This window comes from Prunus mume, linkage group LG5, assembly GCF_029339155.1.
Source record: "Prunus mume cultivar Tortuosa linkage group LG5, ASM2933915v1, whole genome shotgun sequence".
Classification (NCBI taxonomy): Eukaryota; Viridiplantae; Streptophyta; class Magnoliopsida; order Rosales; family Rosaceae; genus Prunus; species Prunus mume.
In genome coordinates, this window is record NC_142702.1 from 15,279,623 (window position 1) to 15,299,286 (window position 19,664).

The following is a 19,664-nucleotide window of genomic DNA, read 5'->3' on the forward strand; positions in this document are numbered from 1 at the left end:
ATGGAGTTTCAAGGGAAGAAGCAAACCATCCTTTGTGACCTTGTCTAGCCTTCTAGGTCTCTTGTGTGCTGAAATTGATGGCAGTCCCAATATTGTTGTGGAAGAGGTTCGTGTTGGTGTGATTCTTGATATGGGGTCAAGGGAAGGAAAGATTATTCTCAGCTGCATTTCAACAATCTGATTTCTACCGTCTACATAATAACTACACCACAAGAGTAATTCTACACACCAGAGATTCCAAAGGAAAAGCTCTGCATGCTTTATCAGCAGGTAAGCCACATATTAATATTTTAGTTTTTGTAGTATAAAATTAATTTTCTTTCTAAACTTTGTTATAATGATTGTAATAAATAAAAAAAAAATTATAATAAACTATCATTATATACTTTTATCTTAAACTCAACTCGCGATCCTCAACAAAATCCAGCTCTAAATCTTTTGGATGAGATCAAAGTGGAAGCAATAATTGGTGCACAAACAAGAATGGAAGCAAACCTATTGGCAGAGTTAGGAGAAGAAGCTAAAGTCCTTGTATTGTCACTTTCTGAACTTCGTACTAAAGTCCTTGTATTGTCACTTTCTGAACTTCACTAGTCCTTTCGATGCTCCTAATATCCCTTCTTTGTTGAGATCGCACAAGATGAAACTTCTCAAGTTACGGCAATCATTGGCCCTATTGAAATGTTCAAATGGAGGGCTGTCATCCTTCTATATGAGAACACTGATTATAGGAAAGACATCATTCCATTTTTTATCAACTCCTTTGAAGAAGCAAATGTGAATGTTCTATATAAAAGTTGCATTGCTGCCTCCTCAGCAGATGAACAGATCATTGAAGAGCTCTGCAACCTCACGAAGTTGAAGACGACGGTATTTGTGGTGCATGTATCACATTTTCTTGTTCCTCTCCTTTTCTTGAATGCAAAAAAGTTAGGCCTACTGAATGAAGGGTATGCTTGGATCATGACATCAACTAGCATGAATTTCTTGCATTCTTCCATGGACCCATCTGTAATTGAGTCAACGCAAGGAGTGCTTGGTTTGAAGTCTTATACTCCAGCATCAACCCGCCTCCACAATCTTACTTCAAGATTGAGGAGGATATTTTACATGCAGGATCCTGATAACCATGGTGGAAAGAAAGTATTTCGGATCTAGGTTTAGAGAGAGAAATGAAAGAAAGGTAAAGCTCTGTATATTTCTCAGAAGTGTTTTCTTACATGATAATGAAATGAACTAATCACAAGCTTATATAGTTGTGTAACAATGACTCCTTCACTAATCTGAGCTCAACAGAATAACTAATTAGACTAACAAGAGTAACTAATCAGATTAACAAACACGTGAAGAGCTAACAGACTTGCCACCTCAGCAAGTACACGTGTCACACATCATCTTTATTATCATCCCCTCTCAATCTCACGGTAAAGGGTGAGCCAAGACCGAGATTGCCACAGTGTTTGACAAGCGAGGACTATGAAGACCCTTGGTAAGAATATCAGCCACTTGCTCATCAGAGAAACATATTGAACAATGAGATCTTCGTTTTGAACTTTCTCCCGAATGAAGTGGAAATCGATATCCATATGCTTGATACGAGAATGAAGTACCGGATTAGCACTTAGTGCTAAGGCATAAGTTATCCTGTGTAAAAGCCCCGAGCTTGAGGAATAACCATATGTAAATCGTGCATAACAAGCCTAATCCATGAAATCTCTGCAAAAAGCCAATGAGCAAGCTCAATATTCAACCTCTGTGGAGCTTCTGGGAAACTGAAGCTTACTTTTAGACACAAGAGATTGGATTATGGCCAAGAAAAACTGCATAACTAGTGGTGGATCGACGAGTGTTTGGGTCACCAGCCCATTCGGCATCACAATAGTTGGAGAGAAGCATAGTGCCGGGAAAGCGATCCCATCTTTGTAAGTACCTTAGATACCGGAGAATTCTTTTGACAAAACCAAAATGAACATCGGTGGGATTATGCATGGCCCTGACGACGGTATTAACCGCAAAGGCTATGTCTGGACGAGTGAAGGTTAAATATTGTAGGGCCCCGACAATACTGCGATACAATGTAGGATCACTAAGAGCAAGACCATCAGTTGTCAAAGCTTGTTGATGAGGTTTGGAGGGTGTACTACAAGGTTTACACGTATCCATGGCAGCCTTCTTGATTAAATCCTTAGCATACTTAGCTTGATTGACAAACATATTGCCATTAGCCTGATAGTGAATCTCAAGACCAAGAAAATATTTGAGCTGACCCATATCCTTGAGTTCGAATACTTCCCCAAGATCACGAATACAGAGTTGACAAGGCGCAGGATTAGATCTTGTGAGGATGATTTCATCAACGCATACAATAAAAGAATAAGAATATCAGAAGAAGTTTTCTTGATAAAAAGGCTTGGATCAGAAGGAGACACTGTGAACCCCAGAGTAGGCAAATATCCTTTAAATTTGGCATTCCATGCACGAGGAGCTTGTTTTAAGCCATATAGGGACTTCTGAAGTTTACAAACAAAATCAGGATATGTAGGATCAACAAAGCCTTGAGGCTGCTTCATGAAGACTTCTTCTTGGAGCTCGCCATGAAGAAAGGCGTTCTTAACATCTAGTTGACGTAATTTCCATTGAAATTGAACCACTCCCAAAATCAAACGAACTGTAGTATGTCGAACCACGGGACTGAATGTTTCGTCATAATCTAGACCATATTCTTGACTAAACCCTTGTGCTACAAGCCTGGCCTTATATCGAGAAATAGTACCATCTGCATTCTTTTTAACTTTAAAAATCCACTTGCACCCAACAATGTTTGTATGAGAAGGAGGAGGAACTAGAGTCCAGGTGCCTTGTTGGTGAAATTGGACCTGTGGTAACAGTTCAATGCGATGTGACCCTTCTTTCCACATATCTGACATTCAAGTACAGGAGAAGAAGAACTCTCTGGAATTCGATAATAACAATTTGGAGCTGTATAACTCTCTTGTTACATATTTGGCATTCCGGGATGGGCTGATTCCGATTCCTGGAGTTTGAAGAAAACCTTGGTGAAAAACCGCCTCGATTATTAGAAGAGAACCGACCACCTGGACCCGCCTCTAGGAGTGAAGGCGAAGAGGACCCATGGGTGAAAAGACTAATGTAGCGAAGATGATGGCACATTAGGCAAGGCAAGCGTAAGAATCTTGAAACCATTAAGCCCTGTGCATCGAAAGAATAAGAGGACTGTGGATGAGCGGTTAGTGTCCCCATGAGTGAAGCGATGGCTCGATCGAGCAGGAGCTTGAGCATGAGACGATGAACCATATTCAACACTGAGCAAACCAGTCATATTATGATGCATAGCGTTATGCGTGACTCAATATTCTTCTCGATAGTTAAGAGATATGCTCGGAAGTCCTTAAGTGATATTGGTGTGTCACGAGCCACCAAGATACAGTCTTAATGATGTCAAACTCAGGTGGTAGACCATTTAAGGCTGCAATGATTATATCATCATCAGAGAACTTGATACTTGCTGGTCGAGAGAGTTGGTCTCGAATATGCTTCAAAGCCTTAAGTAAAAATTTATCTATAGAATCCCCTCCTTTGTGAATGGTATAGAACTCTGTTTTAAGTTGATTGATGCGAGCTCTTGAGACAGAGGCATATCGATCGCAATGAGACTCAACCAAGCTTCGTGCAGATTTACACCAACTACATATTCAATGGCATCATCGATTAGCGAGCAATGAGTAGGCTAAGCAAAGCCTTATCTAGTTGAAGCCAATGTCGATAGTCCTCGAAATCTGGTGAGTTACTCCTCAGTTCAAGTAACAACATATTTAGGTGGACACACGGAGGTGCCATCAAAGTGACCATATAGATCATAGCCTTGAAGGACATATTGCAATTGATAATTCCATTTCACAAAGTTATCATCATTGAGTAATAATAATGACTCCTAAGAGACCGTCAATTTTTCGAATAGAAAAAGTCATATTTGCCTTGTGCTTCAACAATTGTGTGGCAACAAATTAAGAATCAAATATTGCTTTGTGCTTTAACAAATCAGAAAGTAGCAATAGTGCTTCAACAGGTAGATCAGATTATTCGGATCTTCAAGAAAAGAGCCGTGCTTCAAAGAAATCTCAGATAAGTGCTTCGTGGCTAAAGAGATCTTAGAGGCGTGCTTCGTGCTTCAAGAATTTAGAGAAGTATCTTTGTGTTGCTTCAAGAAATCATAAGACAGCATAATTGAATAAGACTGAATCGAGTCAAGAAGAGGAATATCAGGCATACCAGAGGTGAATTCATCACCGAGTCAAGAAGAAGAGCACACGAAGAAGATTGGCGAACAACAATTGCAGAATCGCGAAATATGAGCAAACTGGACAAAACCGCATAGCGGCCACTGATTCGCCATTGTTGCAATTTGAGGCTCGAAAATGAAATTAAGCGGTGATCTGATGGCGGGCTTTGAGATTGTGGAGCGGAAGCGTAAAATATCAGGAATCGATGAGCCGAAGCTCTGATACCATGATAACCATGGTGGAAAGAAAGTATTTCAGATCTAGGTTTAGAGAGAGAAATGAAAGAAAGGTAAAGCTCTGTATATTTCTCATAAGTGTTTTCTTACATGATAATGAAATGAACTAATCACAAGCTTATATAGCTGTGTAACAATGACTCCTTCACCAATCTGAGCTAACAGAATAACTAATTAGACTAACAAGAGTAACTAATCAGATTAACAAACACGTGAAGAGCTAACAGACTTGCCACCTCAGAAGTACACGTCAACACATCATATCATATCGGATCCTAAAATAGTAGTAAATGCGGTAACCCTAGATGGAATTTGGGCATATAATGCAACTTGGACTCTAGCTGAAGCAGTTGAGAGGACCTGGACTTCTACGAGATTGAACCTAGTGAATTTAAACAATATTACATCCTCCAAACATGGACTTCTGCTTCTTCAAGAGATATTGCAAACAAGGTTTAAGGGTTTAAGGTGAAGAAATTCAATATCCAAAGCGGGAAGCTAGTTTCAAGTGCATTTGAGATTGTGAATCATAGGAAAGGGAACGGGGTTGGATTTTGGCCATGTGAAGAAAAGCACACAAGAGATTCCTACCCACTTTGAATAACAGAAGAAATTTACTTTTACCAATGATCTCGAAACAATCATATGGCCTGGAGGATCATCAACCATCCCAAGAGGTTCAAAGATGCAATTGAGTAATAGTTCCGAAATAAAACTAAGAGTTGGCATTCCGGTGAAAAAGGGTTCAACGAACTTGTGCTTAAGAACCATGATACTCAAACCAATCGAACATATTTCAGGCTTGCTCGTGATAGACGTATTTGAGGCTGCAATTAGAGGGTTGCCGTATGAAGTTAAATATGACTTCGTTCCATTTGCGATTGGCGCTAATCCAAGTTACAATGATCTTGTTCACCAAGTTGTTCTCCAGGTATGCTTAATTTGAAATTAAAAATTTATATCAGGTGGAATATAAATATTATGTTGGATAAATACATCTGTAATTGTATGCTAGTAACTTGTAATGCAAAAATAGATTTGCATCTCATTATATTACATTTTAATGATTTAATCTTTCTAATTTTCATTTTTCATTTTCCTGCCACACACTTTTGCATATTGGGAATGCATATTAACTAGACATTCGATGCTGTTGTTGGGGATACCACGATCACATCGGAGAGATCTCAGTATGTTGGTTCTACAATACCATATACCTGACTTAGGTGTGGGGATGCTAGTATCAAGTGAAAATGAAGACATGTGGTTTTCTTGAAACCCCTTTCGCCAAATCTCGGATCACAAGTGCGGGTTTCTTTATCTTGACCGGTTCTCGTTGTGTGGGTAATTGGCGTCCCACAACTCAGAATTCCAAGGCACACCTTCGCAGCAAATCGGAACCATATTATGGTTTGCCTTCTCAACCCTTGTGTTTGCTCATAGTAAGTGCACGATATCTCACTACTTCTTTCAATTATTCAAGTTTACTGCACATTAGTTTTCGCCTCTATGAAACAACCCTTGTCTTTTCTGATTATTCAAGATATGAGAAAGAGTAGCATTATGAATTATGTTTTTCTGACTGAATTCTCTTAATTCAAAATGATTCCTTGTTCACTCAAACTCCATTCAGATGAAAGAACGAACTCAAATTACGATTAGAGATGTCTGAGTTGACGATCAGTCTTGATTCTCACAGGAGAGAAGTTGTTAAACAATTTAACAAAGTTTGTAGTGATCATATGGGTGTTTGCTGTGCTTATATTGACTTCCGTTACACAGCAACTCGACATCAATTATGACCGTTAACCAAATACGATTAAACTCAAGAAACTATATAGGTTACCAATCACGTTGAGTCACCCAGGAGTGGTAAAGAACTTGAATTTCAAAGGTCTTAAACCCATGGTCGGTTGAAGAATATGCGACGCTTTATCAAGAGGAAGTAAGCATGGTGGTGTCTCTGCTATAGTTGACGAGGTTCCATACATGAAGATCTTCCTTGCACACTATCCTACTGGCTACTCCATGATTAAACCCGAATCTAGCACTAGCACCAATGGTTTTGGCTTTGTGAGTAACCTCCTTAAATTAAGTTATGCATCAATCATATGTTGTATTTCCGCTAAAACTAGCAACATTAAGCATGATATTTTGGCCACATAACATCTTAACATTTATAGTTTCTGTAGTTTTTAAGATTTTCCAATTTGATCCTTGTATTTCTGATTCTGACAATTAAGTGCATGTACTTTACTTAAGCAACCTGATTAGTTCGTTGTTCATCTTTTTTTGTATATGCAGGTTTTCCCTAAAGGTTCGAAATTGGTCCATGATATGTCAATGCAAATTCAACGAATGAGAGAAGAGGGAAAGCTTATAGAGATGGTGGTGGTCTGGTTTCATAAGAGAACAATTCCCATGTTTGACAACACAACTGTGAGTGATCCCAATACCTTTCGTGGTTTATTTCTCGTTACTTGGGTTTCTTCAGCTTTTGCTCTTTTCATATTCATAATATTTCCTCTCAAAGAAAAATGGTATGCCGCAAAAAAATTCAGATTTAGATATCGGGTTCGAGAAAAGCTGCAGCGTGTAAGGAAGTTCTTCTCTCACAAAGTTTCCAATGAAAACCAAGAAAAGCAGTATACATATAGTGCATGAAGCTAAGTATTATGGTATGTAGAACTAGATATTGCTCCCCATTGTAGTCGCTGAGGTTGTACGGGAGCTGTGTGAAATCGTGATTTTACAAACAGATAAAAGTCACTTATAAGCAATATGCTTGCTTCTCTTTTGTTAAGTATAGGAGTGAAATGCAGTTTTTTCTTTAATCTCTTGTTTTCCGAAAGCAAAATCTATATTATTGACATAATAATCAAAAGCAATAAGGGAAAGATTTATACATAACCCAAGCAAGTACTAGGTCCTCTATGAGATTTCGGGAAATTAGTGTGAAATTAAAAAGGGAATCGTCTTTAAATCCCAAATTTATTGTAACACCCCGACACCCCAAATTTATCCCATGTTTTAATTTATTTATGTGGAATTAAGAATTTACCCGTGGGATAAGGGCATTTTAGTCCTTTTCTTATCCGAAAGGAATTTGGGAATTCGGTTGTACGTTCGTGAAGAGCACGGCGAGATGAGTTCATAGACACGTAGTGGGCTCGAATCGAGGAACGATGTGAAAAGTTCTGGGCAAAACATCACCAGTGGAAAAATCGTAAATATTTTGAAATAGGTTTTGGTTAAAAGCGGAACTGCCCTCATCTCTCTTCTTCCAGCGCGTCTCCTCTCTATCCTCGGGTTCGCACGGCCGGAACGACCGCCACGTTTAACCGGCCGTGCTCGTCCGTACCAAACTTACGGGCCGGTACCAAAATAACTGCCAGCGTCTCTTCTTCCTACCCCAGCCTGTGTCTCGCCGCCACCGTCCGGTTTTGCTGGAAAATCGAAGAAAACAGCTCGGTTTCGCCAAACCGCCGGCTTCGTTCTCCGTCGTCCGCCACGATTACAGCAAGTGAGGTATGGTTTCTCACCTATTTTCCGAGATATAGCTGCACTGTTGGGTAGAATTGATCAATTTGTAGCGTAGGGAAACTTCGATTTCTGGTGGGTTTCCGATTTGAGGAGATTCGCCACTTCCGGTCAGTTTTTGGGGTATGCCCAAGAACAAAAGTGTAACACCCCGACCCCAAATTTATCCCATGTTTTAATTTATTTAAGTGGAATTGAGAAATTACCCGTAGGATAGGGGTATTTTAGTCATTTTCTTATCCGAAAGGAATTTGGGAATTCCGGTTGTACCGTTGCGTAGAGCACGGTGAGATGAGTCCGTAGACACGTAGTGGGCTAATCGGAGTTGTAATGAGAGATATGATCAAATGAAGCTCAGTGGCATAATCGTAAATATTTTGAAATTGGTTTTTGGTTGAAAGACGGAATTGCCCCCGTCTCTCTCTCTCTCTCTCTCACTCTCTCTCCCCTGTCAAAACAAAGCAGCGGCGGTTTTTCCACCGCCACCATTCGAGTGGTGTTGGTCCAAAATGACCGCTTGTCTTCCGCTTCCAACCACAGCCAAGTCTGCGAAGGCGAAGCTCACGGAACCTGCAGAAAATCCAATGGCGATTTTTCTCAATTTAAATCGCTGTTCTCTCTCATTTCTCCACCAAATTGGACGTATAAGGTATGGATTTCTTCCTATTTTTCATGATCTAGCTGATGGTTGGGTAGGATTGCATCGATTTTGAGCGTAGGATGTACGATCTTGGAATTGGATTTGGCACGGATTCAGGATGAGATTAGGCCACTTCCGGATCAGTTTTTGGGGTATGCCCAAGAACAAAAGTGGCTCCAAATTAGGTGTATTACCTAGGGTAGGAGTCTTGGCTCACGATTTGGAAGTTTTCCGGCGATGCGATATCGCTTTGGACACCATACACCGGGCTGCCGGCGCGTGTGGCGGCGCACGTGAGCACTACAGTGAGGGGCATTTTGTCCCACCGCGATCCTCTCGATGTCACGAGTGCGTAGGTGTGCTCGGATCTCATTTTGGATACCGTTAGAGTTCCGAACGGATATCGCATATCGCGATTTTCCGGGTTCGCTAGGTTTGGACCGTTGGATGGTCCTGAAGTTATAATATGTTGATCTAGGTATTACAGGATCGTAGGATTTGACGGATCGTAAAATGGAGTCCCGGATACTGAAATACCAACCCTAGGGTTAGGGTTTTAGTGACACCGATCGTGCGATCGTGAGCGATCCGACCGTCCGATCTGGACCAAACTTGTAGGACGTGTGTCCTAGACCTTGTAGAACCTATAGGAACTGGATCATAATTTGGAGGTCGTGGGCCCCCCGCGGGCCTGTTTGACCAAGTTTGGGTAGTTTGACCCTAGGTTGACCGCTAGACTTTTGTTGCAGTTCTACCATTCCGGGAGGGTTAGAATGACCTTAGTGACAGGTCTTGAGCGTTGTTGAGTTAAATGGTTTATACGTGAATTTAGGATATTATTATATGATTTAAATTGCAGAAATTATCATATGCTATACCAGGGTTGAGTTTTACGAAATAAAGGATTTTATGTGATTAATGTAATTAGGTATGTATACGAAGGTATTAAAGAGTATCGAATGTTAGTTTACAGTGCTATACGCATTACCCCAATGTACTCTTTATATTGTGATCATGTTGAGGCCTTTAAACCCGTGTGGTGATGAGAATGTAAGGCGAGACACTAAAGTGAGCGATGTATGATGGCGTGAGAATGTAGCGGCGAGTGATGCATGAGGGTGGTGAGAATGTAGCGGAGCCTAAGGTTACAGCGCCGCCTTGAATTAGTCGGCGCAGTGTGACAGACATACATGGCGGTGCATCCCGGCGTATGAGGAGATATGATTGTGTAAGCTGCCGTGAGAATGTAGCGAGCGGTGTGAGGTCGCACGCGCGTCTTTGGATTAGCCGGCGTGTTGGACAGACCATCGTGGCGGGTGTGTCGGCGTATGAGGAGATATGATTGTGTGAGGTTGTGAGAATGTAGCTAGGCCGGGTGAGTCGCTCGTCTTGGATTAGCCGGCGAGTTGGCGGACCCATCGTGGCGGGTCGCATCCGGCGTATGAGGGGAGATATGATTGTGTGAGGGCGGTGAGAATGGCGGGCCCGGTGTGGTCGCACGCTTCTTTGGATTAGCAGCGTGTTGGACAGACTCCATCGTGGTCGGGTATCCGGCGTATGAGGGGAGATATGATGTGTGAGGTTGGTGAGAATGTAGTCAGGCCCAGAGGTCGCACGCCGTCCTTGGATTAGCGGCGTGTTGGCGGACTCCCATACGTGGCGGGTGTGTCGAATGCATGAGGAGAATATGATTGTGTGAGTTGGTGAGAATGTAGCTAGGCCCGGTGTGAGTCGCACTTCGTCTTTGGATTAGCCGCAGCGTTGATTAGCCAGACCCACTTATATCGTGGGCCGGGTGCATACCGACGTATGAGGGAGATATGATTGTGTGAGGGTCAGAGAATGTAGCCAGCCTGGTGTGGTGCTGCGCTTCTTTGGATTAGCGGCGTGTTGGCGGACCTCATCGTGGCGGGTGTGTCACGTATGGGAGATATGATGTGTGAGGTTGGTGAGAATGTAGTCATGCCTGCGGTGTGAGTCGCAGCGTCTTTGGATTAGCGGCGTGAGTTGGCGGACTCCACGTGGCGGGTGTGTCGGCGTATGAGGAGATATGATTGTGTGAGGTTGGTGAGAATGTAGCAGGCCCAATGTGAGTCGCCGCACGCGTCTTGGATTAGCGGCGTGTTGGCGGACCCCATACGTGGCGGGTGCGTTCCGAGGCATATGAGGGAGATATGATTGTGTGAGGGTTGGTGAGAATGTAGTCGAGGCCCGGGTGAGGTCGCACGGCGTCTTGGATTAGCGGTGTGTTGGCGGACCCACGTGGCGGCAGCGCGTCCCGGCGCATGAGGAGATATGATTGTGTGAGTGGTGAGAATGTAGCGGGCCCGGTGTGAGTCGCCACGCGTCTTTGGATTAGCCGGCGTGTTGAAGCCGATGCACCCTACACGAGGTCGGGTGCGTCCCGTCGTATGAGGGGATTATGTGATATGTTGATGAGTTCTCATGTGTCGTAGGTTTATCCGGCGTGCGGATAAGTCCCATATGTAATTTTGGATGTTCCGGCGTATGGGGAGATACTATGATTGTGTTTGGTGAGTTGTGATGATTAAATCCTAGAATGTATGAATTTGTATGGCTGTAATGGTTTTCTAATATTAGGAGCCAGGATAGATACGAAAGAGCTACGTGTGGCTTGATCCCTTAGTAGGGTACGTGAGGCGCATCGGAAGTTACTAGGTGCAGCCACAGATTAGACCCCATTTAGGTGGCTCTTACTGAGATTGGTTTGGACCTCGTTGTTGGTTCAAACTTGGTTAAATTGAGGCTCGTCCTGTGGACTGAGTGAGTGAAGGTGTGCATAAATAGATTTTGAAGTTGTTATGTGCATGTTTGATGCATTAAGTTATTTTTTAAAATTATTATTGGGCAGTTCGCTAGAATCATTTGAAGGCCGGAGGCCATTTATGTAATTGCATGAGATTATATTATGAGTGCGCCGGTTGGGTTATAAAATGTGTTGTATGCAGGTGGAAATTTTGGGGAAATGTTCAATTTATGTGGGAGACTCACGAAATTTCAGGAAGTCTCGTGCCATAATCCTCTCTCAGTAGCGAGGACATAGATTTAAGGAGGACCCGGCATGGGGTGATGCGAGGTCTCCGCAGGTCTCGGGTTAGGAAATTGGAGGCGGGTCTGTCACAAAAAGTGACTCAAATTAGGTGTATTACCTAGGGTAGGAGTCTTAGCTCTCGATTTGGAAGTTTTCACGTCGATATCGCTTTGGACACCCATGCACTGCGACGTGGCGGCGTGGGGCACTGTGAAATGTGAGGGGCATTTTGTCCCACTATGATCCTCTCATTTTGGATACCTAGAGTTCCGAACGGATATCGCATATCGCGTATTTTCCGGGTTCGCTAAGTTGGGACCGTTGGATGGTCCTGAAATTATAATATGTTGATGAGTTCTCACGTGTCGTAGGTTTATCCGGAGTGCGGATAGGTCTCATACGTAACTTTGAATGTTCCAGCGCATGGGGAGATATTGTGATTGTACTTGGTGAGTTGTGATGAATAAATCCTAGAATGTATGAATTTGTATGGCTGTAATGGTTTATTTGATATTAGGAGTCAGGATAGATACGAAAGAGCTACGTGTGGCTTGATCATAGTAGGGTACGTAGGCAGCCTGAGTTACTAGGTGCAGCCACAGATTAGACTCCACTTAGGTGGTCTTATTGAGTTTGGTTTGGACCTCGTTGTTGGTCCCGAAACTTGGTTGAATTAAGGTTTGTCCTGGGGACTAAGTGAGTGAAGGTGTGCATAAATAAATTTTGAATTTATTATACGCATGTTTGATGCATTAAGTTATTTTAAAAATATTGTAGCGATTCAGTTCTGCAAGAATCTTTTGAAGGCCGGAGGCCATTTGTATAAATTGCATGAGATTATATTGTGCTTTGGGTTAGGTTATAAAATGTGTTTTATGCGGTGGATATTTTGAAATGTTCAATTTACAGGGAGACTCTGTAAATTTTGGCAGAAAGTCTAAATGCCCTTAATCCTCTGGTAAATGAGGACATAGTTTTAAGAGTGAACCCGCGTGGGTGTGATGCCGGGGTCTCGCGCGGGGTTCGCCTCGGGTTCAGGAAATTCGGAGCGGGTCCTGTTAGCTTAGTATCGGAGCCACTCTGTCGTGTGGTGCGAGTGTGGTCGACTAGGACGTCGGGCCCATGAGGGGGGTGGATTGTAAGATCCCACATCGACCAACGGAGAAGGGGTGATGTGCCTTATATGTGCACACCCGCATCCATCTAGCACGAGGCCTTTTGAGAGCTCCTGGTTTTGGAGTCGAGGAACTCCGAAGTTAAGCGAGTTGGAGGTTAGAGCAATCCCAGGATGGGTGACCCACTGGGAAGTTGCTCGTGAGCTCTAGAAACAAAACCGTGAGGCAGAGGCCGCGGACAATATCGCTATTCGTCGGGCGGTCCCGGGATGTGACATTTATACTCGCACTAATGTAGATTGGTAAAGTTGGAGCATCCCCATGCATTATTTGCTTATTGTCTTATCCCAATATGAATAATACCAGGATCTGTCATGATTCTTGTAAAAGACGAGAAGAATATCTACTATCAATGATGTGGACCCCAACTTCCTCAAACCTGGCGGACCTCCGTTTGATGCCGACATCACACCAATGCGGGCCCACTTACTAAAAACCCAAGACATCCTACAAAATTTTGTAGCCTCTCCCAGTAAAATGCCACACCCAACAATATTCAACCTGCATAATTTACATAATATAAATCTCAATCACATATGCTTTCAACATACAACAACAAAATAGTGGCCTCCGGCTACTTAAGTAACAACCTAACATGGGCGATAATAGAGCATCTAACAGAATTTGTTTACAACAAACAGTTGAGTAGAAGGAATTTACAAGTCCTATCTACGAATGAAATGTTTGGAGCTCACAACCTCGCTTCGAACGCTGCAAAAGCAACTATCTGCCTGGGGGACGCAAAACAGAAATATGTGAGTGGACAAAAATAAAGTTTGCATTTTAAAACAACATAATAACCTCACCGTGTAAAAATAATGCTCAAGCATGCAGTTTCACAATTCATAAACCAAATACTCAAAACACATCATCCCAAAATCCAATAAATCTCCAAATCTCAAAACCACAACTCTACTCCCAAAAATATGCAACTCTCATCAACCCGTAATCACATATATATATATATATTTATAACTATAACTATAATATAATATATACTTCTCTCCATACTAATGTACCGGGGAAACAATCCAGCCGAGATTGTTAGCTAAGTCACGCAGGATTTTGAACACTAACCGCGTCCGAGGGATGAGTAGTCACCGGGGGACGGGAACTCCATAGCTCACACACCGGCACTTTCATCAAGCGACACGTGTAGCTCACATATCTCATAACAAGTCCTACGGCCGCGAGACAGTATCATCACCCCACCGCATCGCCAGCACGTGTGTGATAATATTAAGCAATATACATACTCTTCCCACGCGACGCGCCAACGACGCGATGGGAAGTGTCTCACACAGCGGCACGCCAGCGACATGTGAGACCCCAATCTCATGGCCTTCCCACCCCACCGGCAAGATCGCTAACGACGTGTGTGGGAAGTCCAAGTAACTAGGGAATGGTACTCACTTAACATACTCATATATCTCACAACCAACCCTCAAACTCATGTCTTTCCACAATCTCACCATGACATCCTCTCATACTTTATACATAGGCAATATAGATAAACATCCCAAAATTCATATCAACATATTCATCATACTCAAATATATCCATATTCAAAATATATTGCCAATACGTATAAGAATATCTAAATCCCTCAACCAAATACTTATTAAATCACATTTACCATTTAAAATATATGCACAAATATTTTATCAATAAAACCATGCATATGCTTAAAACAAAGTCCACTCACAAATAATCCCAAGCTGCCCGCCCCGAGAGGGTCCCCTGCTGCAAATGATCGACCAAGTACCTATTTCGAGATACGAACCCTTGATTAATATAATCGCACTTCCAAAATAGAAATTCACAAAAGGAAATACTTAAATCCCCAAGTTCCCGGTGTGTGTACGTCCAATGAAATATCCTAAGGTCGATTACAGGTTTGGGAATCGCTTCAATCATACGATTATCGCGAATTCCCAAACTTCAAATCATTGAATCGGAACATCCGGGGCTCCGATTCACGATCCGCAAATTCCTATAGGTTTCTAAAAGTACCTAGATCAACATATTTCAGTTTGAAAACGATCCCACGGTTAGAACTTATCGAACCTGGATAACTCACAATATGCGAAATACGTTCGATAGTCAAACGACATCCAAATTGAGATCCGCAAAATCCTACGCACTCGTGACAACCTAAGGATCTCATCAAGATAAAAAGCAACTTCACCAGCCTTGGCCACGCGCCGCCACACACGCCCGCAACAGCTGGGTGTGGAAGAAATTTTACGCGACGGAAAATCTCCACACCAACGCCACCCTTCCTACCCTAGCTTCTTCTCAAGGTCAGGATCACTTTCTTCAACGCCACAAGATCCATTCAGACGGAACTGGCCGAAATTTCAAATTGAAACCGACCAAAACCTAATTCAAAATTAACTTCCAAAACCTCCAAATCGTTCCAATCCTAAGCAAATAGCGGTCAGCTAGGAACACGAAAAGAGGAAGAAAGCCCATCAATTTTACTGAAACGGACGGTGGTGGCGGGGCGCAACGATCGGAAAGCTTCGGTTCAACCATGAAACCGCGCCGGATTCGAGGTTTCCGCGGAAATTGGGTGGGTCGTGATCGGGACTTCACGACGAGTCGAACGGGACCGGTGCGGCCTTTTCCGTGGCCGGAGTTGAGGGAATCGAAGAGAGAGAAAGTCGGTATCGGGGGAGAGAAACGGAAGAGAGAGAGAGCGTACGCGGGGAGAGAGAGAGAGTGAGGTAAAAATGAAAAATCTGATTTTTACTCAAAACTTTTCGAAATAATTACGCTTCCGCCATCGAGCTTATTTTGATCGCCAAAACTTCATTAAATCTCCGATTCAAGCCTCACCGCCTGTCACGGTTTCGTCTCAGTACCACCTACGCAACCAAATCACTCATGGTCCCAAAATCTTCCCGGATAAGAAAATGACCAAAATTACCCTTAACCCAAGAGTAAATTAATAATTTCTCTTAATTTAATTAAAATAGGAAAATAATTGGAGTCGGGGTGTTACAATCAATCTCCCTATAAAGGGCACTATAGTACTTCCAAAGGTACAGCTATCCTAATCAGGGGTGCATCCACCAAAACATGGTCTGCCCATTAAAATGCCAACTTGATTTGAAACTATTGAGATTTTAGTACTTTCTTGAAGCACCTTGATCAATGATTTTGTAAAACATAATTTGATGTCGGAACGGTTTCCGATTTGTCTAACTTTTTTCAAAAATGATCTATGAATATATACTTAAAAAATAGATAGTTTGGATCGTTTAAAAAATTCGTAACGGACCTTAGAGGATGCCCCTCAAATAAAATTATTTGAAGAATCTCTCAATAGAAGAGGAATATATATATATATATGTATATATATCCAAGAGAATTTATGGACTCTGAGAATATTGCATGCTTGTCACTTGTCAGCCTAACTCATGTACTCTCTATTAATCAGTCTATTAAAACAATCTTGGTGATAAGAAAAACCAAAAATATGCAACAAACATTGAAAGGCAAAGCAGAAGATCATCAGAAAGAAGAGGCAGAATTGGGCATATGGGATTTGTGGCAGCCCCTCTGAATTAGTCACATTTAGTCATCTGATTGAACGACATCTAACGGAATTGCCATCTCTATAGGAGGATCAAGGTGGTTCATCACCAATCTCTCTCATCATCCATCATCAGAGATAAAAATCTAATGATCAATTTTTTCATCTAATTTCTAGTCTTTGAAGAAATAAAACTTTAAATCATATAAACCACCCTAGTTTATAGCTCAATTGATTAATTTTCAATAATAATAAAAAATTCTTTCGATACATGCGATATTTGGGGAGGAAAAATTGAAACTTAGACAATGGTAAACGTTCTTAACTATTTGAACTACAAGATCCTTAGAATTTTCAATAAGCTTTAACCGAAGACAAATACATATATTAAATGCAACCAAAAACCATATATTATCAAAATGAAAATATGTTCAACAACATAATTGAAAGTGTAATTATTTTAATGTGTATTTTTATTGTTGCCCAGCAACTAAATTCATAAAGAAATGAATTTGAAAGAAAGCAAATATATATGTTTAATATTTTTTATCCCAAAAACCTCATTGGACTACAATGTAGCCCTTGTGTAGTTCCGACCATGTCCTTGAGAAGAACTATTGGACGAAAAACCTTTCTTTAAGACTTCAATAGCACACCATCGTTTTAGCTTGTTTCTATAACGATGATAATCGATGCACTTGTCGTTCGATTTACACTCATGACCATCATCGGCACATTTGTGATTTTGATGTAAACGCATTGTCTGCAGCAACAAAAAAGAAAAAAGAAAGATAAGCTTGTTAAAAGAAAGAAGAACAGAGCAAGAGCACATGAGTTGATAAAGGATAGTAAATTAATGACATCTCGTGTACGTACAAAAAGGACAATTTGGAGGACTGTCTCGCTATCATGCTACCAATATTTTTCGACAAATTTCAACCACTCAGTCACAAGCCTTTTTATTTGTATTAGCTAGTTTACCTGCCAAGACAATTTTTAACTCAATTATTTTTTTTAATCAGATCTTGTTTATTATAAAGTTGTTGATAACTCAAATCTTGATTGCTCATATAATGTCAATTTCAAATTATATATATACTAAAACTGAGTTCACGAATTCACTGTTCCTAGACTGTAGCTTAGGAATAGTGAATTGTCGATTTTGCCCTTTATTAAATTTTCCCTTATGTTCCCTTTTTGCCCCTTCCCATTCGCGTCTCTTTCGATTCGACGCTTCGCTTGCTGACCGCCTTTTTGCCAACCAGCTTGGTTGGGTGGGCTGTTTGGGGCAGCCATGGAAGATCGTAGTTCACCGCTCGCATGCGTGGGGGTCGATTTCTTGGGGAGGCGCGCTGCAAATCTAGCCACCCTTTGGTCTTTATCTTATCTGTTCTCTCTCGGATGTTGTGTTCGCATGTTGTTGCTCCAGATGCGCTTCATCCTTCTTCTCATCGCACGGGTTTAGCTCAAAGGATTTCGGTTTTCTAGGTTGGTTTATTCATTTGTCATGTCGAAAAATTGAGAAGTAAATCAGAAATTGTGTTTGGTTTGTTTTTACAGGGAGGAAGATCTAAGGAAAAAGAACTGGAGTAATCAATATGAGAACCATCACAGTCAGCCTCATCAACTGTAATTGATGTTCATGCGTGGTATTGATATTCTGCTTGCATGTGGTTATAGAAACCTTTTTTAAAAAAAATTATTTTTTATTTTTATGACTCGCAGATCAGAATTATAATTCTAATAGATGTTATAGATTTTCTGTTATGCGTGTGGTTATAGATTTACTGTGTGGTGATTTTTTTATTTTTTATTTTCTTTCTGCTTGTACTTATCTTGATTGTTTTCCGATGAATTGTTTCAGCAAAGATCACCAATAGTACTCTGAAATGTATATTTTGATGTTCAACTACGAGTTTGTCATACATATGTGTGTTTAATGTCATGAAGAGGTCTTTGCAAGTAAGACTTTGTACTTATTTGTTGAATGTTATGTTTCTTTTCTCGCTTGGCCTCTCCGATATCACTCTTTCCTCCATCACATCATTTCCTTTAGTTGTTAAATTTTCTGCTTTTAGTGAATTTGAGGGGTATAAAAGGAAGTGGAGGGAATTGGGTTCGGATGTGTGAGTGAAATTATGCATCTTTGTGTGTTATTTCAGTCCAAGTTTGTACCTTTGTATATAAGACTTTGTACTTATTTGTTGAATGTTATGTTTCTTTTCTCGCTTGGCCTCTCCGATATCACTCTTTCCTCCATCACATCATTTCCTTTAGTTGTTAAATTTTCTGCTTTTAGTGAATTTGAGGGGTATAAAAGGAAGTGGAGGGAATTGGGTTCGGTTGTGTGAGTGAAATTATGCATCTTTGTGTGTTATTTCAGTTCAAGTTTGTACCTTTGTATATATGAGTGTGTTGTTCTGTTTTGATAAATGGGAAGGCACTGTGATTGGGTTTCTATTGTTAGATTTTGAAATTTTGACTGGTAAAGGCATTCTCAAGGGAACCTGACTTTTTGGACTATATTTGCTCTGTTTCAAATGCTTTGCAGTAAATCTTTCTCTGAAATGAACCAAAAATTATATACACTACTTAACCCAAGCAAACAAAAGTGGGTGTTTTCATGAGTCATAATATATATATATATATATAATTAATTTGATGTTAAAGCTCCTTCAATTTGTCATTTTGGATATCTATATAAGTGCATATGTTTGTAAATCTTTTGAGAAGTAGATCATTTTAGATCCTTCTTAGGTTTTGCACTTCCTCTGTCTAAAGCACCTGTAATTTATAATACAATTTACATCAGAGCATATGCTTTGTAATTGAATCATGAGAGCATTGTTGAATGAGGGGATCCGTACAGAGTGGTTTCTTTCCGTACAGATTTTTCTGTAGCTAATTTTTTTGGTTTAATGAAAAGATTGTGCATGTATAAAATACTCAAACTAATTTCATCTCCGATTTTTCTGTTTTTTTCTTCCTTTTTCTTCTTCTTTTTTTAAACCATGTTTTCTTTTGATATTTTGCGGGTGGTCTTTTGTTGCTTTGGATAGAGCAGTTTGGTTGGTGTTTTCAATCTGTTAAGCAAGGGTGAGTTTCTAGGCTGAAATTCCAATTAATTGTTTTAAGGTTTGTGAATAGAGCATAGGAATTAGCTAATGGCATCAATTGAC

At 41.0% G+C, this 19,664-nt stretch overlaps 1 pseudogene; it reads left to right on the forward strand.

The window, feature by feature from the left end:
* On the forward strand, nt 1-7,201 carry LOC148917090 (glutamate receptor 1.2-like; annotated as a pseudogene).
* The last annotated feature ends 12,463 nt before the right edge of the window (nt 7,202-19,664 follow it).